We start from the raw sequence: 23,039 nt of genomic DNA on the forward strand, positions 1-23,039 counted from the left end.
ATTTATAAAATAAATAGGGGAGAATTGACACCTTTACAATGTTGAGTCTTTCAACCTGGAAAATTGTATAACTCTCCATTTATTGAAATATTTTCTCAGTAGAGTATTTTTATAGATTTTTAAAATATGTTACTCACTTTTTTGTTATTCCTAGAAATTTTGTTATTGTTGTTGCCCATTATGAATGAGATATTTTTCCATTAGGTTTTTAAACAGTTTTTGGCTGTTATATGGAAAATTCTATGGATTTTGTGTGTTTATTTTATAACTGCATCTCACTGACATTTCTCATTACTCTGTATTGAAACATTTTAAAAAGTTGATTCTATTGAGTAAGTGATTGTAACATACACAAGTTGGATAATTTTGTCTCCTGCTTTCTCATAATTTTTCCTTAGTTTCTTTTTCTTATTGGGTTGCAGTAACTCAAATGCCCAGAACGGTGCTAAATGGTGGTAGTGACAATGAGCATCCTTGTTTCTGTTTTGTGTTCAGTTTGCTATAGATAACTTAAGCATGCTAAGAAAAATTCTCCTAACTCCCCTTTATTAATTTTTAAAATTCAATATTGAGTTTTATCAAAAGACTTTTCAAGATTACTTATTGTGCTAATCCAAAATCTTTTTTTCAATTGACCTATTTATGTCATTATGCTAATGCATTCCTTAATATGGAGATCTTTTCACATCTCTAAGGCAAACTATGTTTACACCTGAGGTTAGACTGTGGTGTCTTTTTTTATGCTATATCAGTTTATTTTAAATCATGGGTGCTATGTTAGTTTTTTGTGACTTTGGTCCCCTTGAACATTTTATATCGTTTGGAAATTATCTGTGGCTTGAAGATCAGAGAGAACTTGATTGTGCAAATAATTTGGACTAAAAACATTTCTTGGAAACAATTTCTCAATAACTTTTACATTTTTTCCTTGATTATTGATCTGTTGTTTTTAAACTTCTTTTTGGGTCAGTTTGCCTTTAATTAACTCTTTTAGCTCTGGCCACAATATTTGATATGTGATTTTCTCATTATTAAAAAACTTCTAAGCATTCTGTAATTGCCTTTTTGATTTCTACTCCAATCAATGAATTTTTTTAAAGAAGTGTTATAAAATATTTTTGAGAGCTTGGTTCTTTTATGACTTATACTTTTGTAATTATTTTATAGTTTTATTATAGCATGGTCATAGAATGAGACCATCATTTCTTTTTTTGGGGGGGTGATTACTTAAGATATTTTGGTCGCCTAATAAAAAATCAGCTTTTGCAAACTTATATGTTTTCCTAAAGAAATAGACAGAAGATCCTTCTCTTCAATCACTTTTTCATTCAGCATTGTTTCAGCTAAGTGTCTCCTACACATCAGTCATTGTATGAGCCATTGCGAGATATAAAATGAGTAAGTCATAAACTTTCCCTAAGATTGTCAAAGTTTAGATGGAACATAGGTGCGTGAAGACCTACTTATAATATAGAAAAAGAAATGCGACAGCCGTGGAATGTATTCCAGCCGTGTCATAGGTTCTGGGAATGCAAGGGTGCCTGAGATACCACCATGGCCCCTGAGAAACTTTCAGTACAAAAGTGTAAAAAAAAACAACCCATAAATTGAAGGCAGAGATAGGTTTGTTTTGGAGGCAAGGCAACCAATTAGGCAACCCCTATAGTCATTCGGTGATAAGCTAAGACAGGTGAGAGATATTAGAAACCAGAAAGAAGAGACGAGATTTTCCAGTTTAAGGGCAGGAGCAAGAAAAGTCCGCATCAGAAGCCGACAGGGGTAGAAGTAAAATTTTAAGAAGCCACAGGAGAACATTTAAGGACTGCTTGGTAAGATGGGTCCAAGCAGCAGAGAGGACGAAAAAAAGAAAGGCCAACAGTGTCCAAAAACCTCGGTCTTTGGATTTTGGAATTTTAGTGAAGTCAGAAGCCAGACCGACCATGAGCAGGTTAAGGCTTAACCAGAATGAGAGACCATGGAGACCAGAAGCGTTTCTCCAGAAGCTCAGTTGCAAAGGGAATGAGTGAATTACGGCAGTAATTATAGGAGCAAAACAGATTGTTTTTAGGACATAAAAACCATGTGAGCATGATGAGCTCATGAGGAGGGTAAGAAGACCGGGAGAGAAGGCATCGTTGGGGACAGGGTCCCGAGCAGGTGGGAGTCACAGGGTGACACACGCGCCTTGGGGGAAGGGCCTCTGCCAGGAGGACAGCCCCGATTTTTGAGTTGAAGGAAGTTGTTGGTACCTGTAGGCGGTTTGGGAAGAGAGGTGGAATCTCCTGTTATTTTGCAAGGCTGGAAGAGGGTGTCATTGTACAACCTTCAGTAGCACTGCTGGACCTGTCGGAAGGGTCCACGGTCGCAGTCTGCGCTGACAGTATGCTCCATGAGTGTGATCAGGATCCCTCCCTCCCTCTCTGCTGATAGAAAGAGAAGGTCTCTATGCTTCTTTTTCCTGATGCTGTTTTTCCTCTGGGTCATCGAAGGGTTTCACAAAGTCTCTCTTTCACCACATGGTATGAAATGGATTATGAGAATACTTAACACAGTCAGTTGCAAATAAAATGATGAATGGATGCCATAAGATCCCAGAAGTTTCTGTTACTGTAAATACAAAGTATACTTAAGTCAAAATAATATTTCAAGTCTTCAGTAGGCCTCCTTTTCTGTTTCTGAATGATTGGTCGCATCAACACACCAGGAGAAATGTTTATGATGGTAATGGGCATTTCAGCACATTGTATTTTAATATCTGTTGTTTATTTCTGTTGCTAATTTTGAAAGAGTTGTATTTTGAAGCCTGCAAAAAAAAAATTCCATTTGCACATTGGGCTCTCATAGGTTAATAACAAATTAGTCCCCTGAAAGAATGGCTAGATGGAGTTTTTTGGGGTCTTTTTCTGTTATTTTGGAAAAACTTCTGGTTTGATTAATACTGCAAATAAGTATAGGACAAAACCCAGATATGAAAAATTGCCCACACAGGCTCCTTTATTGAGTAAGATCTCACTTATTAAAAATCAAGGTTGACAGTTTAACAGGTTCGTTATGGTTCAAAAATCCCCTGGGGCATTTTAACCTTTTAAAATCTGTTCAGATGTTCACATTGCCAAATGAGCTGACTCTGTCCTATCTGCACTCTACTCTGCTCTAGGCACTGATTTTGGGAAGTGTTGCTGTTACTATATCAAGAAGTCAGATACTACACAAGGTCAGATACTATCCAAAGTCAGAGAGTTTAAGGACTTTCCTTGGAGAGGGGGGAAATCAGCTTAGGTAAGAAGGACAAATTCAACAAATCACCTGGGATGGTTTGCCACTTTTGTGAGCAGCCGGGGGTGGCCGGTGGGGAAGCAGCCGGTGGGTCCAACTTCCTAGCACACCAAAGGGGGCAGCAGCACACCTGTGAAGTGCTTTGTCAATTTCACGATAATTTCCGTTTTCACTCTCATGCCTCAGCGGATAATCTCAACAGCTCTGCTGTACCCCCAAATGTTGACACAGTCCAACAGATAATGATGCAGAAGTTTGGCTTGAATGACCTAAAATCCCTTCCATTAGCCCTTTAGAGAAACTGGCATTCACCCGTCACACATTTGCCCCTCTGCATCCACTTTGCACAGCAGCCCCCGCTGTGTTGACATTAAACCTAAGCATTCTTCAACTGTTAGTCTGCCTTCCTCAGAACAGCCCACTCAGTCTTGTGCCTCCTCAACACACTGGAGCCTGGGATGCTGAGAAAAACAAACCAAGATGGAGCGACAGATTGAAGTCCTCCGGGGGCACCGGGAAGGTAGAACAGCTTCCACCTGCCGTGCCTGGCAGTGGCTCCTTTTTCTTGCCATTCCAGAGCCCCAGTGAAAACCTGAGTGAGATGAGAAAGCATAGGGACTGCCAGTCTCCCCACCCCAACCCCTACCCCCCACACCCCCGCCCAAAACACACCGGTTTTCCACTGGCTGTGACCTGCCCTCCAGTGTGACTTATCAGCTGTTTGGAGCTGGAAGCTAAAAGAAAACACTGTGGAAAGGACTGCTCTGCATGCGAAGTGAAAGCTGAGCCAGCCCAGGGGTTAAGAGAAGGTTTGTGAATTAGAAGAATAATGATCTTCAGACTCTGACCCCCTGACACCGCGGCAGTATTTATCAGGAGGCGCCATGTGACTGGTTAAGACACAGAGCCCCAGCTTGAAGGAAACAGCTGCTCAAGGCTCGCTCGGCACTTGGCAGCTGGGCAGGCAGGGCGCACCACGACAACACAGCGCCAGTAAGTAACAGGAGAACTTCGCGTGTGTGCGTGTGTGTGCATGTGTGTGTGTGTGTGTGTGCACTGCAAACCACTGACAATTTTTCATTTTGATCTTTGTTTCCCTCTGGCACTAAAGGAGGTATTTTGTTTGTACCAGTGATTAATAGCCATTTCCATTTTTTACAAAGAACCTGTTATTTTCAGCAATGTTGTTTTCTAATTTTAAGGATGAATGGGGCTAGAAAACAGCCAGTTTATTTTCTGGTGTCCGGGATTTCTATGGTCTGTGGTGTTTAGGTTCAAAGCCAAGATTCAGGTCATGAATGAGAGATGCTACTGAAGTGAGTTGAGATTTGATATTTTAATCAGTTTTACTATTGAAACTTGAAAAATAGTATTTTGAGCAATAACTAGTGAGCTTCTTATATGGCTGACTTGATCATTCCTAGTCACTTTTGGAGATGAACTCATTTAACTATGTATAACAATCTGCAATACAGAAAACTAACAAGATAATGTGTAGACTTAGGTTAGAAATCTTACTCAGATTCCAGGCATGCTTTCTAACTCTTTGAAAGATACAGCCTATAGCTCTTTTCTTCAACAAGGTACTTCACCTTCCTGACTTTAAAGCTAAAACTTTTCGGTGGCATCTGACATTCCTTATTTTTGATAAGGGAAGGTTGTGTTTTCATGATGCTCGAGTCTTGCTTCCTGTTTTTACCCTGGATTATGAAAGTGTGGCCTGAAGCCGATTATCAACCCTGAGTGGCCTGCTCCCAAATCACTGAGAGGACCTGTTCTTTCTCTGGTTCACTGGGCAACAGTGGAGCTTGCTTTTAGGGAGAACCACAAAGCAGGCCCCATCCTGGAACAGAGCTGTTGTTTAGGGACTTCTGTCCTGTCACCGTCATCACAGAATGCTTAAGAAGAAAGAGGAAAAGGGGAGAGGGCAGAGTCCTGAATTGGTGATGTAAACCTCTGGCATTGACAGGTCCCTGAATCAGTGTTTTGGGGAGATAACCCAACATGTTCCTTCTTCTGGGTTGCCTAGATATTGAGGAGGGGGCCAGAGAATGGTTTTAAAGTGAATTCTTATCAGTTATTTGGCTTGTGACAAGTCGGGGGCACCCTGAAGTGTTTCCCCAGGTGACCGATGGCTTGTCCCACATGCCCAGGTTGTACTGTTGTCTTGCAGTTTCTGTCTCCTGCTGGGAGGAAGCACTGCTTTCCCTCCACCCCCACTTCCCTTTGTTGTATGTGAAGAATGGATTGAAAATGCCCCAGAGCGTGCTGCTTCTGCCACGCCAACACACTTTTCTGGAGTCCCGCATCAGCAAGGATCTTGATGGAAGCAGTTTCAGATACCCTTTCTGGAAAAATGGCTAGTTTGGCATTGGGGAGTTCCCTCCCTTCTTTTCCTTAAAATGTAGAAGAATCCACAAAACCAGAGTATTCAATGAGAAGAAATATCTCCAACTTCTTTGTTCCTCTTTAAGCTACTTGTGTGAGTTCTCTGGGTCAGCCTGTGGCCGCATGGCCCAGCAGTGACTTCCTTGTCTGACTTCAGGGCACCGGCTGTGCACCGGGCCCTCCTGGAGGGAGTTTGCTTCTGGTTTAACCTGTTCCCAGGCTGATAGTGGAAAAGAGCTTCCCGGTGAAATGGTGTCTCTGGAATAACAGAACCACCCACAAATAAAATGGGAGGTCCAAATGGCAGAGTATTCTTTGAATTATTCAAGTGCTGGATTTTTGAAAGCCCGCAGATTCTTTTGAAAAAACCCTTGACTTTCAAAATATTAATAACAGAAAAGTGAAAATAATTATTTTACATGGAGATACTAAGTCAAGTCAATGACTTTTATAGGTCTGGCTAGGAATTATAGAATGTACAATTTAACTCCTTATAAAGATGAGGAAATTGTAGCCGATTTATCTGGGTCACAGTGCCAGTTAGTGGCAGAGCCAGAAAAGAGAGCTGAAGGCTGCAGCTACTTTTCCCACCATAATATTAACATTAATAATTTTAACTTACCTTTATTGTGCACTGACCAAGCCAGATGCCATGCTCACCAAGTGTGCTTATTTTTATTTAAACTTCCCATATGTATATGCTATATATTGTTATCCCAGTTTTACAGTTGGAGAAACTGAAGCTCCAAGACCCTGTTAGCCCCTTGGCTATATGTGGCACAGGCAGAAGTGCCACCTAGGTCAGACTCCAGAACCTGAACACATTACAAAGTAAAAGTGGAACGCATATGCTAATCTCACATATTTAAATGTAAAAGCACATGAAATGCAAATGAGACTATTTTAGCAGAAGACAATGAGACACACAACGTGCACTAGGGCCCTTTTGAACTCTCCAGGGCAGGAAGGGTGAGGTTTCCCCTTGTGACAGCCTGAGCCCAAGCTGTACAGGGTCAGTGGCTGGCGGTCTGCTTTGTCTTTGGACAGCAGGTCAGTGATAGCCCTCGCTTTGGTGAGAACAGCGACTGGGAGCTTTATTATTACCTGGGAACACACTGCTGTCCCTGCCCCTTCGGGCCCTTTCCTCGGATTTTCCTGTCACTCCTTTCCTTCAGAGGACAGCCACTCCACCCGTGCCCCACCCCAAATAGCCTGCTCAGTGGTGATAAAGCTGTTATCAGACCTGTTTCTGTGACTCACCCTGGAAGGCTGGTTGTCCACACAGGTGGTGGTTGTTTATGAACAGAAGTAATGCAGTCCTTCCCTCTGTTGGATCCTCTGGTTTGTCCTGAGCTGTGGGGGGACTGGCTGAGACAGGGGAGGGGGGAGAGGTGTGCATTTCTCTGCTGACTGGGACGCCGCCTGCACCTGCTTTTGCCAGTTGCAAGGTTCACCCCCGTACCTACTGCGTATCTGAAGACCTGTCCTCCGATGTGTGAACCATGAACCTGAGGCTTTTCTGGGTCATCAGCCAGATACAGACTCCTTAGAGAATCCTACTTCTTTTGTTGTTTTTTTTTTAGAATCCTACTTCTTGAACCCTTCAAAAAATTTGACTGGGCTTTCCATATTCCTCCATGTGGTCCAAATTAGGGCTGGTTTGGAGAAAGAGCCCCAAGTAATTCATAAGTAACAGAAGAGTCCTTCGGTTAATCAGAAAGAAAATTAAGTAAGTAAACCATCCATGGATGTCTTTGAGAAAGTTACCAGTGTTTTTTCAAGGCTGATATGACAGGATGACACATTTTGAAGATTAAGCTATTGATAGCAAGAAAAGGGAATTTTTAACTCGCTTCTCACCAGCCTGATGTTTCTAAAACTAAGAACTCAGGAGTTATCAGTAATGCAGTCTGCTGAACCAAAACCACTGGAAATTACCTCCAGTTCTTGCTTGGTTGTGCTTATTTCCATAGCAATTGTCACAGTCCAATGTGCATTACATGGAGACGCGTAAGATGAACTCGAAATCACAGAAGAGTCCAGAGTCATGCTTCAGAGATAGTTGGAGGCAAAATTGTGTTTATTTTCTCTGGACCTTTGAGGATAAGGAAATAAACTTAGTGATGCAGGGCTTCTTTTGTTTCTTTGTTTTCCCAGACTGCGTGTTCCGAAGACCTGTTCCCAAAGAGTTAACTCCCTGGGGTCCCTCTTTCCCTTTATATAAATTGCTCATTTACAGTTCTCTGAGTTGGTTAGCTGTTTGCATTTCACATTTCCATTGTTCTATGGATTTGAAAGTCTGGTTTCCTTTGCAGTTTTAGATGATTGCAGTAGTATCTCTGGAGTCTGTGGAGAGTAGATTTGCTGTGCTTTGGTCTTCTTTCAGCCCATCTATGGCATCAAACAAATTCCTACATTTATACAGCAATTTTCCGCTATAAAGATTTTTGTTTTTTGGGGTTTTTTTTGTATTTCACTACAATCCTGTGAAAGAAAGAGGCCATCATCACTATTGTTTACAGTGATAAATCTGAGAATGAGAGAAAGTGAGTGAGTTGTCCCTGGTCATGGAACCAGTAACTGGCAGAGAGCTCTGCTAAGTCCCCAGTCTTCTGACTCTGAATGACATCTATGAACATGTCCTTTGTGATCACAAGTGCTATAATTTTTATTACATTCTGATGGACAGAAGCTAAATGGATTATTGATTTCATGATATGCCATTTCCTACATGCCAGTCATGGTATTTCCAAGCCTATGGATACTTGGCTTTGGAAACAGGGTTGACCTAGTTACAGACACAGTAGTAGTTGTTTAGGGTAATATTTTTAAAGGAACTTAGTGGTTATTTTCTTCCCCTGCAGATCCAATGTGGTTAAGTGGGAATCATACCAGCTATGGCACGATATAATATTCAGCTTTAGAAAAAATCTGTTTGTTTCTTAGATACAAAAATGCAGTCTGATGTCCAGCACTCCTTTTATCCAACGAAGCAAACTATCGGCCTTCTTGGAAGTTCTGCCTGGTTACTGTGCCTTCTGCCTGTGGGGAATAGTATACTCTGACCACTGGTCACAGTATCTACTATGACTGTTTCCCTCTGTGGAGTCATCTGCCTACAGCTGAGAAAGGTTTAACTTGCCAGAATAATTGAGAATCTTCACTACTAGTCAATTTTCTGTTATGGCAATCTGGTTCATTGTATAAAAGCATTATCAGCATGTTGGCAAGGTCATAGAAATGATAGTGTGTGGTGCCAATGACTTCACAGGGCAGCTGTACATTATCATGGCCAGGGCTTACAGGTGTGGGGGTGGGGGAGGGTGGCGTGGAAGCAAGTGAACAGCTTTATGATAGTAGCAGCTATTAGAGTATATCTTTCTAAAGCCACTTTTTTGGGGAGTATGAATGGGAAAGATAGCCTTCTTTGACTTTAAGAAATCCTGAAAAACATTTAATTCATGAACTGAGTCAAAGAGCATTTTTTCCTTAGTGACTACTGTAATAATCTATACCTTTCAAGGGGACAAAAGGGGAAAGAAATTTTTGGAAAGAAAAAGAAAAAGAAAAAGAAATTGAGATGGTAGGTTGAAGGCTTACCTCCCAGATAACAGTCTGTAGAATTTCAAGTCATGTAAGCCTTGGTGCCTCTCTTGTAAGTGGAGAATTCAACTATTGAATGATTAGGTATCTGCAGATATCCCAACATCTTTTCAGTTTCTTTGTGATCAGGTTCTTTTTTCTTTTTTCCTGAAGTCTTTTCTATTTCTCAACTGCTACCTTAACTTTAAACTTAACTTAGTATTGCTTTAGCTGAAGCTATCCCCACCCCATAAAATATTTCAAGACTCTTGCATGGATCATTATGCCATTAATTTGCTTTAGTATTATAAGTATACTCAGAGTTTCCCCTGGCTGGTTTAGCTCAGTGGATTGAGCGTCGGCCTGCGAGCTAAGTGTCGCTGGTTCGATCTTCCAGTCAGGGTACATCAGAGAAGGAAAACTCTGACTCCAAAAAACCTCCGCTGCCTTGCGGCATACCTCTTCTGGGGAAAGGCTAAGGGAGTAAACCCCGACAGAAAATCCGGAGCCGGAGTCCCTAAGGCGGTTTGACGTTGTAGTCAACACCGGCAACTCCTGCGGCGCACCTGAAGCCAAGCTGTATCGACTCCGTCTTTCCCTTGGACCCTTCAGCTGCGAAGAGAGGGGGGGTCTGCTGCATGGGCAACAGCAGACCCTCCATATCAACCTGCCCAGGCTCTGTAGCTTCAGCTCCACTGGAGAGGACACTCCAGCGTCATCGCAAGATGTCGATTCAACACGGGAGGAGACAGATACCGTGTCACTCCCGAGTCGGACTGCACAGCCATTCTCGGCGGCAGATAGACACTTGGGAAGCTACACCATCGTCTCTCGAGATGGACGGCTGCCGACGACTCAGAGTTTCATCTTTGAACATGTTCTAGGTACAGTCATTGACAGAGCTGGTAATGGGGGAAAATAACATGAAAAAAGTTAAGTGCATAGTAGATTCCAGAAGTTCATTTTAGCAACTACTTAATTAATTCAAAAATTGCAGACAAGTAGCTATTTGCATGTGTGATTTAATTGCATCTCTTTTTCCCCTCTGAGGTATCTATACTGTGATGGAGACCTTAGCAGTTGATGAACTGCCCAAAAGGGAGGCAATGAGCTGGAGAACTTAGGCAGAGAAGCCGTGAATCTGCCATGGAATCAGAATTCATGAGAGAGAGAGAGAGAAGGAGGAAGAAACTGTTGAGCCTTTCCTCTATTTTGTTTTGAGAAAATAACATTTTTCCTTTCATCCAACAATTCATAATGGACTGAGCTGAGGGATTTGGGCTTTTTTTTGTTTTTGTTTTTTTTTTTTTTTGAGTCTTTTATGGAAATTCACTTTGGAAAGATAACACTAGGGGTTTTGGAAAACTGACCTGCTTTTCCAAACCTCCTTAGACCTGGAATCAAGGATCTAGAAAAAACAAATGTCCTTTTCCAGCCACACTTTAACAACTTGCCCTGTGACTATCAAGTATGAATGTTCTCAGATCTCAGGTTACTGTGGATTTCTGGAGTTCAGAATTTTAAATGGTTTTAAAATAGAAGAACTGAATATAATTTCCATATTTGGTTATGAAAACCTCATATCATAAGTTCAGTTTGACTGACTTTGGATCCTTCTCTACTTCAGTTCTGCTTTTTAAAAGTAGAAAGTATTACATTTATGTATGGAATGCCTGCTATTCAGAATCATATGAGTTGACAGGGTGTTTCAGAAATCATTATTTTTTTATGGCGAGGACAGCACTCGGCCTAAATGGTGGCACTCAAGATTTCTAGTCTCTTTCTCTTCACACTCTGATACTAAGAGGAGTCTGTCTCCATTTTCCTTCTGTGGTAGGCATTTAAACTGAGTTTGCTGCTGGGAGAGGAAAGGCACTGATGTGTATCTTCACAACTCCCAGAGGTAGTCATTATTGTTGACACTATAGCAGAGTGATAAGTAGGTTTCTGAGAGGTTTGAGTCACTAGCCAGTGAGTAGGGAAGCCAGGGTTCTGGTCCTATTCTGCCTGGAAACAAAGTGCATGTCTTTTCTATTCCAATCACACTGCCTCTCGCTATGTTTATGTTAAAAACTGGTGCTTGCTGTGCAAAGGGAAGCCATTGTGTGGACTCAGGAGTCTGCTGTGCCTGTCAAGCAACTGACATTATGTCATACCCAACACATGGCCATTTCCTTTAGAAGGACATCCTAAGACTCCATGCATCTTGCAGTCTCCTTTCAGCCTCTACCCGAAAACACTCACCCTGTTCCCATTGTTGGGGTGTTCTGTCAACTGTGATGCTCTGCACCTTGGGCAGGGTGTTCTTGTAAAGCTAAGCCTCTGGCAACACTCAAAAATCATTATTCTACCTCACATGATGACATGTATACAAAAGATCATGACTGCAGGACCTGGCTGATTAACCAGCAGTGACAGTTTGCTTTAAGTTATATTTGCTTTTTATGAGAAGTGACTTAATATTGGCACCAAGTGGGGCAGTCATCCTTACTTCATAAATTGTTTCTTGGCACCATGATTACAAATAGATAAAAGGGCCAAGCAGACCTTGAAGCAGGACCAGTGGAACGTATCGCATGCTATTTTAATTCTCTGTGTCTTTGAAGAAATACTGCTTTCATCCTCTCTTTGGAAGCTGCAAGAACTTTGCCTGATTTAAGCCAATGATGGTGGTATTATTGTGTAAGAATTGAGACTTTACCTTTTTCAGCTATAACGATGAGTAAGAAATGTGTCATGTGGAGAAATCTGCCATCATTTGGAATACTAATATATTTGAGAAATTGTTTTGAGTTTTAACTCTCAGATTTGGCAATTCTACTACACCAAAAGTTATTAAACCTCAGTAAGTACAATCTAGTTTATGGGTAACAAAGTAAAAGAAAAAGTCTAAAATATATTTTTATTTGATTCATTTGGCAAGTATTTTTAAACAGGTGCCTTGTATGGCATATTGCACAAAACATGAATAATGGCACAGACTTTACCCTACAGGATATCACCACCTAGTTAATCAGATCAATATTCTAAAAATTATTACAACAGTCACCTTACAATTTCCACATGTTTGTTCTGTAAAAGAGGTGTGTACAGAGTTCTATGGTAGTCATCCGTGGAGTTGACTATATCAGGGTACGTCAAGGAAGGTTCTCTAGGGTTGGTGACATTTGAACTGAATATAAAAGTATGAGTAGTCATTGTTCAAGAAGAAAGAACTATACTTTGAAAGAATCCATTCCAGGAATAATGTAATTTGGTAGATCTGAATCATCGGGTACAAGTCAGAGAAGAAATAGAGAAAAGTCTCAAAAGACAAGGTGGCTCCAGTGTTAAAGGTAGTGTTTGCCCTTCTGAAGCATTTAGATATTTTTGAGAAGCATTTATAGTTTAAGAAAACATACATTTTATTATAGAAAATTTCCAACATTTACAGAAGTAGACAATATAAGGAACTCTGTGTATTCTATACCCAACTTTAACAATTTTCAATGGCCAATCTTGTTCCCCTATGTCTCCACCCATGTTCTTTCTTTTCGGTAAGAGTTTGGAAGCAAAGCCCAGACAGTTCATCATTCCAGCTATAAATATTTTATTATGTATTTCTAAATAATAAGTTCTCTCTTTAAAAATCCTCAATATCACTAATAGATTTAAGATCATGAGCAATAATTCTTAACTATGATCACAACTTGTTAAGTGAAAGAGTGATATGAATATACTTGAATTCTGGAAAGAAAACTCTGGAGGCAATGAAGAGGACAGGTGGGAGAGGAAAGCTACCAAAGACTGATGGAAGACTCCAGAGATGGAGTTTGAATCAGGTCAATGGAGGTGGAGAGGGTAGAAGAATAGTTTTTCAAATCAATTGGATTTGGGAGTGAAGGAGAGGTGGGAGTTGAGGAAAATTTGGAGGTTTTAGCTTGCATAATCAACATATGAATATGCCTTTAATTGATATTCTGTAGGGATTCCTTGAAAAGCAATTTAGCCTGGTTCTTCATTCTCCAGAGACTATTAGAAACAAATCCAAAAATATTTTTCTCTTATCCTCAGACAACACTTTGAGACTTGGAATATTTATAAAGTAATTTTGATCTCTCCACCTTAAGAATGTCATTAACAGAATTTGGAAAACATTGAGAGAATAGCATCTAAAATGCTAAAGGAGACAGAGAAGCCATTTCAACAGACTGATAACTGAGACTTCTTCAGATTGCATATAATTGATAGTTACAAAGCCAGAAGGGCTAATGAATATAATTTGTTCATCAAATTCCCAAACATTGAAAGTTCAAAAGAGGTAATTTAAAATAATAGGAGAATTTTTTTCACAATATATGATAAAAATGTTCAAACAAATAAAAACTTTGAGAGAACTGTATAGTCAATGTATAGTGAATATCCATATCTGATTTTAACATTAAAAGTATTCTATTTGCTTTTTCACACATGTATCCATTTATCCATTTCTCTATCCATCCATTGGTTCATCTTTCTTTTCTTTCAAAATAAGTTGCAGTCAGCAGTACACTTCTTTCCTAAACACCTCATCATATATGAGGTCTGTCCAGAACAGGTCCAGTCATTGTTAATAGAATGAGAATGGTTTTTGTGACATTGATTTAACCTGGCAGCTAAGGAGCATGGACTGGAATGCACATGCATGAACAATGACGACTGCACTATACTAGTCAGTGGTGGCAGTAAATGCAGTTGAGTGAGCATGTATACTCTGAGGACAGCGAATTCAAAATGACTGAGCGCGCAGAGCAATGAATTTGCACCAGATTTCGCGTTGAACTTCAACATTCCTCTGTGGAAACTATTTGGATGATTTAGAAGGCTGCAGCTATGGGCAACTGTGATTGGCAGCTTCATCACGACAACATGCCTGCTCATGCATCATGTCCCGTGCAGAATTTTTTGATGAAACATCAAATCACTCAGGTGACTCAGACCCTCTCCAGCCCAGATTTGGCGCCCTGTGACTTCTGGCTTTTCCCAAAACTAAAATCACCTTTGAAAGGGCAGAGATTTCAGACCATTGATGAGATTCAGGAAAAGACAACAAAGCAGCTGATGGCAATCGGGAGAACTGTGTGAGGTCCCAAGGTGCCTACTTTGAAAGGGACTGAGATGTGATTGTCCTGTGTACAATATTTCTTGTATTTTGCATTTTTATCAGTAAATGTCTCTATTTTTCATACTACATGGCTGAATACCTTCTGGACAGACCTCGTATATCATTAACCAGAGTTCAGTGTTTGTATATGCAGAGTTTGTATTTCATGTAAGAGAAATTAAACTTATACATTTATTTTGCCAAAAGGAAAGGCTGTGATTCAAGAAGGATTACAATTAATGCCTGATTCTTACTGGGTTATTTATAATAATGAGAAGCTGTTTGAGAACCTCTTGATCTTCAAAGGTTGTTGCCATATGGAGCAGCCACACCTACAACAAAACAGCCTTTGTCACAGTGTCAAGTATTTACCTGCCAAGGCCATGTGCCTCTCAGTAAATGGTCATTGAATTTCAATGTAAAGAAATTAACACCCCAAAGAGTAAGCTTTCTGGCAGCAAGTGATAAAGCTGGTATGAGGACAAATCGGTGCTAACAGTTTTGCATTGAGCATCCTTCCTTGATGCAACCTCTCTGCAGAGTGAGAATGCCACATGGTGGATGGTTTAAAAGTAGAAACTGTAAATGAACAAAATTGAACAAGAAACAGAGTAACAGTTATCAGGGGAAAGGGGGGGCGGGCGGGGAAGGGGCTAAGTAGGGGAAGGATTTAGCAAAGGAACTAATAAATAATCCATGAACATGGACAACGGGGAGGGGGGCTGGGGGGTAGCAATGAGGGATAAAGTGGGACAATTGTAACAGAAAAACAATAAAAATAAAATTTAAAAAAAGTAAAAACTGTAACAGAGGCAATGCATTCCATGCAGAGTCATCCTGAGATTAAGAGGAGCCAATACTTGGTCAATAGTAAAGGAAGTAAAATGTCATCACAAAAGAGAACTATTTATTCACATATTGCAAAAAAAAAAAAAAAAAAAAAAAAAAACGAGGAAGGGGGGAAGGGAAAAAAAGAAGAGAGAAAGAAGGAAAGAAAGAAAGAAAGAAAATGGTCTATGTTCATAAATATTTATCCTCTGACTTCCTTCAAAAAAGATTAAAGCAGTTATGATAAGCAGCAAAAGTAAAATAAAACTGAAAGATTAACACAAGAATAAAACAAGGGTCAAAATATGTTCGTTGTAGAGTGTGGAATGAGTTTATGTTTAGAAAGCTTTGAAATGTTTTAAATGAAGTTATATTCTGCCCTGAGGTGATGTATGGGAAGGTGCATTTGTTCAAATTCTTCTTGTTGATGAAGCTATCTAGTATTTATTTGAAAACTGAAAAATCCCATTAAATCTTCAGGCATTTATCTATACAAAAGGTAGACATTCTGATGCTAGAACCAATGTTAGGTGTTTGATTGACTTTTTCAGTCCCAGTATGATGTTACGACATCAGTCTGGATCAGTGGTTTTCCATTGGAGGCAGTTCTACCCTCCAGAGGACATTTGACATTTTTGGCTCCACGTACTGGGGGTTGGAGTGGAGTGTTACTGGCATCTAATGGGAAGAGGCCAAGGATGCTGCTAAACAGCCTACAATGCATAGCATGGATGCACACCCACAACACCTAATTATCCATCTGAAATATCAATAGTACTGAGGTCAAGAAACCTTGACCCGTATGTATCAATTACAAATCTCATTCTAATATGCTTTCAAAACACTTTAGATGATTTACATGTGTCATTCCTTCTTGAAAGCACTGTGGAACAGTAAGTAGTGATCACTAATGCACTTAATGAAATACTGCTGCAACAGCACCAGGTCAAAAGTGAAATGTAAAATGCCTACTTCTTCAGAATAAGGTTCACAAAAAGCCAAGCTGAACAGCACAAGTTGACAGCACTCTTTGGTATCCAAGAGCATCAAATGTTGGCAGGCAAGAATACAGATATTTAACTAGCAGGAAAGTATTGAAAGGAATTAGGGCCACATTGTTTATCTGACCTGGGAAAAGGTTCATTAGATCCTAAGTCAAGGGACATCCTTCTCTGGGACTTGGAGAGCTCATTTCTCTTTTCCTTCTTTTCTCTTCAAAAACCAGAGAAGAATGATAGGTATTGGAAGCAGGTGGGTTAGATAAATCCTCTGTCAAACTGATGTTTATATGTCTCTGATTTATGCTGTTCTCCTTCATCTTCCCATTACTACTGTAATGACATATACTCTTTCTGCATTCGCAATCATGTTCGCCTTCTTTCTTTATTCTTGCTACATCTGGTGCTCATACCTTCATTTTCAGTTATTCCCTCTTCCTCCTGAGTCTTTAACTTCTTTCTCTCTACTAGATCATCCCCATTAGTGTACAGGTATGCTCCAGCAACTCTCACCTTATAAAATACCCCTTCAGTCCCACATCCTCTACCAATTTCTCTTCAGTTCAATCCAACACAAACTCATTAAACTCATATTCTACACATACTGCCTTTGTTTTTTTTTACCTCCTATTTCCACTTCAACTCACACCAGCCTGGCATCTGCCCACAGCTCCACTGAAGCTGCTCTTGACAAGGTTATCTATTACCTCCTTGTAGCAGAAATTTTAAAAGCAGATAGCTTTCCATCCTTCACTTGTTGGGCCTCTTGGTAGCATTCAGTACGTTTGGCGGTTTCATCTCCTATGAGTTCATTCTTCTCTTGGCCTCTTGGCACAACATGATTAAAGTCTTCCTTCTGTGTCTCTGACAACTACTCATGATGCTTTGCTGCTTCATCGCCTCTCTCCGATGTCTAGATGTTGGGATTCCCAAGGCTTAAGGGTGGGCCCCCTGCCCTTTCTCTTTATACTTTCTTCCCAAGTGATCTAGACTATTCCTGTGGCTTTAAGTACTATTTACATGGAGATAAATCCCAATTTTAAATTCCACCTCCATATTTGAATAAATAACTTCATTTTGAGACCTACACTCAGGAGTTTCACAGGCATCACAACTTTCACACATCTTCACCACAATTCTAGATTTCTTCCAACATAACCATGCCACCATCCTGCCCGTCTTCTCCAATTCAGTAAATGGAATTATGATCCAGCCAGTTTTACAAGGTTTTCAGTCCCTCACATCTTTCACTAAGTTAATCTCCAAGTTCCAGCTCTTTGGCTATAAATATCACCTCTTCAAAGACACCTTTCCTATCATTAACCTAAAATGATCCCTCTTGTCATTCTCTGTCCTAGAATTCTGTGTGGGTTTTCATTCATAGCTTTTATAACAACTTGTAATTATACCATTGATTTGTCTGTCTACTTATTTGATGTTGATTTTCTTCACTAAGCTGTACACTTCTTCCCTGGACAGAGACAAAGTCTGTTTCATTCACCACTGGATATCCAGGCCCTGGCATATTGTTTGGAAGGTAGAGGTATGTGCTCAGTCAGTATTTGTTGAGTCTATAACGGACTCTTTGGATACTGGGCCTAAAAAAGGCACACACACACACACACACACACACACACACACACACCCCTGCTTCCCCACCAAGATCAGAATTGGGTCTTTTTGCTGTTAGAATCATAATTTTAATTAGGTTAAAAGAAAACATTTAAACATCACCTAGAAAAACACAAAGACAAAAGATAATGTTTAATAAGTGCTTGTTGACTGACCAACCAATTGAAAATGCACTAAATTTCTTTGTATTTCAATTTGTTTATTGATAACATAGAAAAAAATACTATTAACTCTTTTTTACAGAATTTCTTTATAAAATGAAGTTAGATTATTGCCATCTGATCTCCTCTGAGGAAAAACATTCAATACACAAGAAGTCCCATTCAAGATGATGCAGAGATCACATATACTATCAACTTCCTTAGTCTGAGGACTGCACTGCACTAATGTCGTATGGTTTGTGAGCCAACAGAATGTCATTGGTCTTCATTGTTATAAGCCTTATCTAAAGAACACCATATGACAGTGTTTCTGTGACATGGATAGAATTATATAATTGTCTATGCAGCCTCAGAGCCCTGTTCTCTGCTGCCCTGCCCCATGGGAAGTGCCATGTGAAGCACAAAACAGTGACCCTGGCTGATGGCATCTGGCCAAGGTACTGAAAGGTAACAGGTGAACCAAAAGGCAAAGGAAGTAGCTCCAAGGGGAACAGTGAAGGGTAGTCCCTGTAGATCTTGACGGGGTCATAAATGCCTCTGCAAAAAGGAAACCCTTATGTTTTTTAGTTGAATATTCAGTTTGGGGTTGCTCATGGGCTCTTGGGTGGGGGTGAAAATTTTAATATCTCAAATTTTTGTGACTTGGAAAAGCTGATGGTAGGAAACAGAGTGATATTTTTTCTCTCTCCTTTTGCATTGGGCAAGTCCATGTGTTTTAAGGGATTAAGAATGACATTGGATGGTGGAACCTCTGGAAACACTGATTTCCATTTGTCTTCATTTTAAATCTTCTGGGGCAGTCAGTTGGTCTTTGTGCATCTGAATAGTGGTTCACACACCCTTTGAGACCCTGGGCAGGTAGTTCATCTCAACCCAGGGGGCCTGTTGAATTTCTCCCAAATATTTAATAAGAGGCAGGTATCCTCCTGATGACAATAATCCCATTTTGTAAAGTAGAGAAGTCTCTCCTCAATGTTAAGGTTAGAGCTGCCCAGACAAACCCTAAACAAGCTGCTGAGAATGTGGAAAGTATATGCTCCTTAAAAATCCATTTACCCTATCCTTATCCCTTTTTAAAAAGCTGTCACTTTCTGATGTAGGTGGAATTTGAAGACAAAGACAATGGGAACTGTAATTTGTAACCTGTTGTTCCCAAACGTGGGAGACCAGGGGCAGAGTCTCAGAGCCTATGGTGCTGTAGGAGTGGATTTAGAGTGGGGAACAGGAACATGTGCAGGTCTTTTCTGGAAGCTTTAAAAATAAAAGCCAAAGTGAGTGACCGAAGGGAACCAACAAAATATGTAGGGTTCCATGTGACAGGAGTGAATGAACAAACAGGGTGCAGGACTCAAACACCAGAGCCAAAGAGTCAGCCGTTGGTGCCCAGAGCCATTTTGAGTTCCAAGGCTGCCCTTCCTCGAGCTCACCCTCACCAACATGTCTTTGCCCATCTCAGAAGTACCCGGAATGGCTTCAGCTGCCCAGCGCCCCCAACCAGGAATTTTAGCTTCTTACTAAAACCTCCACTATAATTTTAGGTCTCTGAATACAAAAATTATTTTGACAAAGGGAGATGATTAGGTTGAAATAGTTGTTGCAAAGTCAAAGAGCCACATTTGCTTGAAATCAGACTGGTGAGCAGAAATTCCATGACTGACAGCTATATAGCTGCTTAATTTCCCCATGTCTAAATGTCAAAAGAGCCGCCTCATGTCCAAAAACTCACACTTTTTTAAGCAGATGCATTAATTCAAAATCAGCCCCCTGAACTGTACTTTTTACATCTCAGGGACCTCGGTATGGAGTCTGGATTCTACAAAAGCACATGGTGGTGGAATATTTCCCTTTCTTCTATTAACTTACTGTTTAAACCTGGGAAAGTTATCTTATGTGTTTGGCCCTGGGGCTCTTCTTTATAAAATGAGGAAAGCTGGTAAATAAAAGGCCCCCTTGAAAAGTGGAAATGTTCTCTCCTGTACCACAATCTCTTTATTAGAACTACAGTTTCTCTGAACAGACAGAAAGAAAAAAAATCACTCTCAGAAGACTTGAATGAGTGAGCTGATGAAACCAGGTGTTTATAGAGACCAATCCTTGAAGCAGCCCTGACCAGTAAGAAACCAACCCTTCCCTGGTTTCTGGTTTCTCCTCTTAACATAATCAACAACAGTAAAGAAAGAATACCAGCTCAACTTGTATAGTCACTAACTGTCCAAGTGGCTCATTTACCAAAGGTCTGGAAATTATACTGGAAATTGTCCTAAAAAGTCCACAGTGATGAGCCCTGGCTAGGTGGCTAAGTTGGCTGGAGCATTGTCCCCTGCACCGAAAGGTTGTGGGTTCTATCCCTGGTCAGGGCACATACCTAGATTGTGGGTTCAGTCCCCAGTTGGGATGCATACAGGAGACAGTTGATCAATGTTTCTCTCTCATATTGATGTTACTCTCTCTTCTTTCCTCTCTCCTCCTTCCCCACTCTCTAAAATCGATAAAAGCATATTACATATCCTCTGGTGAGGATTAAAAAAGAAGTCCACAGTGATCACTACTGTGATTTATACTCTAGTCTGATGAGGAGTAAGCTGCTACTATTTGTAGTCAACAAACCCAAAGCAACAGGGAGAGGAAGTAGAAGAGAGTAGAGTGAAACTATACACTGTAGAGCATGGAAACTGAAAATGTATTTGCCTCTAAGCATGAGTAGGTACACAGATTGCCCAGTGAACACTATTTTTCCTTAATCTTTCCAGAACGTACAAATTAAAGTGTGGGGAGTGTATTGGCACCACATCCCATGCCCTTTGGGAATCATTAGTGAACACTTGGTTACAAGAACTTTTCTGTAAAAGAAAAACACAAAAATCAGAGGAAATTGCAAAACTCGGAGGTAATCTAGACAGTTTAAGTGTATTATAAATGGAAATAAGTAATAGCCTAATCAAACTTGACAAATGCTATGGAAATTGCCAAACTTACTTTCTTGCTTGGGCAAAAGGTGGCATTAGTCCAGCAATTTGAACGTACTTTTCGAATGAAAATATGCCAGAAGGCATAGTAGCCATCTTATGATTCTTCCTTGTCCAGTCCACAAATAGTCACACTGTGAAGACTGGCCCATTGGAGAGTCCTCCTTAGCTTGGCATCTGTGACGTCAGCAGGCAGCCTGATAAGTCTGAGGTTGGGGCTCATACATGCAAATGTCTGCAGGGCCAAAATGGCAGTGACACTTGGCCTCAGTTTGGGGAGACAATAGAGGGTTAGTGGGGACTTTGGGGAATAGGGAGGTAGTTGCTACTAAGCTTCAGCTGCCTCGTTGGGATGCAGGCCTAGAACCGGCAGATCTGATTCATCTGCAAAAATCTAAGAAACTGGATTTTTAATGTAAAAGACTGAATTTGTACATTTTTGCAACCAGTTCAAAATTTTTCAAACTTTGTGAGAGCCAATTCTATGTGAGCCTAACCAAAAATTATATCTGTAGCTGGTTCTCTGTCCAAGAGGCCACCATTTTATAACCCGTGGATGCTGAGTGAGGAAGAACTTGTTAATTTGCACCATCTTCAATCTGGAGAAAAAAAACCAAGACTTCTGGTTTATTATTTATATGTCTTTAAATAGGCTTTCTCATAGAGAAAATGTAAAAAGAAAAGGGCATTTGAGAACAATTATTTATAATGTTTAAACCACCACTGACGGTACTTCTATATTTAATTGCTGTAGAAGCGTGATTTTGTGTTAGGACCCACAAGCACATCTATGTGACATATTGCCGATGTCAAGTCTACGGCCTCTGTGCAGTCATCTTGCTGAGAACATTCACTGCAGTGATTCAAATTGTTCCACATAATAACAAAGATATGGAGCTTTGGATAAATCTAGATAAAATAAGGTGTTTCCTAGCTTTTATAAAATAAACATTTGGCACTTTGTAGCCAGCATATTATTGCAGTCAAGAATTCCGTATTTAAAAGCAAAATTAAACTTTGGAGAATAAATTATAATACCTGAAAAACAAAAACACTCTTACAAAACCTGGGCTCCCTTCATGCTGCTTTAGATGCATGAAGGTAATAACATTGTGGGTCTTGAGGGTTCCTTGACTTTTCAGTCTAGATACTGCCTTCAGATAGTTCAGTATGTTTTTCCAGTCCTTGATGTTTCTGTGGGGGCTTTTGCCTTTCTCTCTCAAACCAAGTATTACTACTACATTATTATGTAGTAATAACTTAGTGAGAGGTTTAAACATTTTCATTTGTATTTTTCTGTTTTAAAATTGCGATAAACAATTTGTATTGCATTTGGTAGTGAGGAAGTATCTTTGTACCTAAATGTGCGGTGAATAGCATTCAGGTTTTGTGTGAAAATAGTTAAAAGAGCGCTAAGGTAATTGAATAAGTAAATACACTTTCTGTTTCCTGGACTAGAAATTAGAAGCATGTTGAAAATAAGCCACTTAAGATGAGATATTGTGGTGAGATAAAGATTGGCAAGTGTCTAAAACTGTGTGAACATGCAGATTTGTGAAATCCCCACAAATTACCACAGAAGCCTATGAGGTTCTTGTTCTAATTTTAGTGCCCAGATTGGTTTCATTTACTATTTCAACTTTTCAACATCCTTATTGTGACTAGTAGATCCATCAGCAGAAATTTTCTTGGAAATATTTTTGCGTAATATCCACTCTCAAGAATTGTTTTATAGGGTTATTAATCACCTGACATGCATATATTTCCATTCCACAGAAAAATGAATGCCATTGTCTAAACTTAGATGCCCTCCACGACTCATTGGTTCACGTGAGATACCACTGACATTTCTGTGTGTATCTGCTGAAACCTCCTGCCTTCTCCTTGGGATCATGCATGTATGTTTGTATCCCTTTAAGTACTTATCTTACGATAAAAAATAAATTGCAGTTGATCATTATGAATGTAATTGAACAGGTCAAGTTGTAGGTATAGAGACCACTAGATTTATTCTCCCAAAATATTGAACATTACAGAGTATTAAGCTGATTACAGAGTCTTTATTTAAGAAAACATGGGACCAAGA

At 40.1% G+C, this 23,039-nt stretch overlaps 1 protein-coding gene across 9 annotated transcripts in view; it reads left to right on the top strand.

Moving 5' to 3' along the window:
• The window catches only part of RASGRP3 (RAS guanyl releasing protein 3), a 101,499-nt gene that overhangs the window by 22,580 nt on the left and 55,880 nt on the right, over nt 1–23,039 (top strand). For 3 of the 9 annotated variants that reach the window (XM_090281134.1, XM_090281141.1, XM_090281140.1), the window contains exon 1: nt 3,998–4,269. The exons of 4 other annotated variants lie outside the window; for them this stretch is intronic. The gene's annotated coding sequence lies outside the window, so the exon portion shown is untranslated. Of the gene's footprint in view, nt 1–3,994; nt 4,270–23,039 lie in introns of those variants that run through there. 2 more of the 9 variants (XM_090281143.1, XM_090281142.1) reach the window with 2 other exon arrangements.

The sequence above is a fragment of the Furipterus horrens genome, unplaced genomic scaffold, assembly GCF_987537825.1.
Source record: "Furipterus horrens unplaced genomic scaffold, mFurHor1.1.pri manual_scaffold_6, whole genome shotgun sequence".
Classification (NCBI taxonomy): domain Eukaryota; kingdom Metazoa; phylum Chordata; class Mammalia; order Chiroptera; family Furipteridae; genus Furipterus; species Furipterus horrens.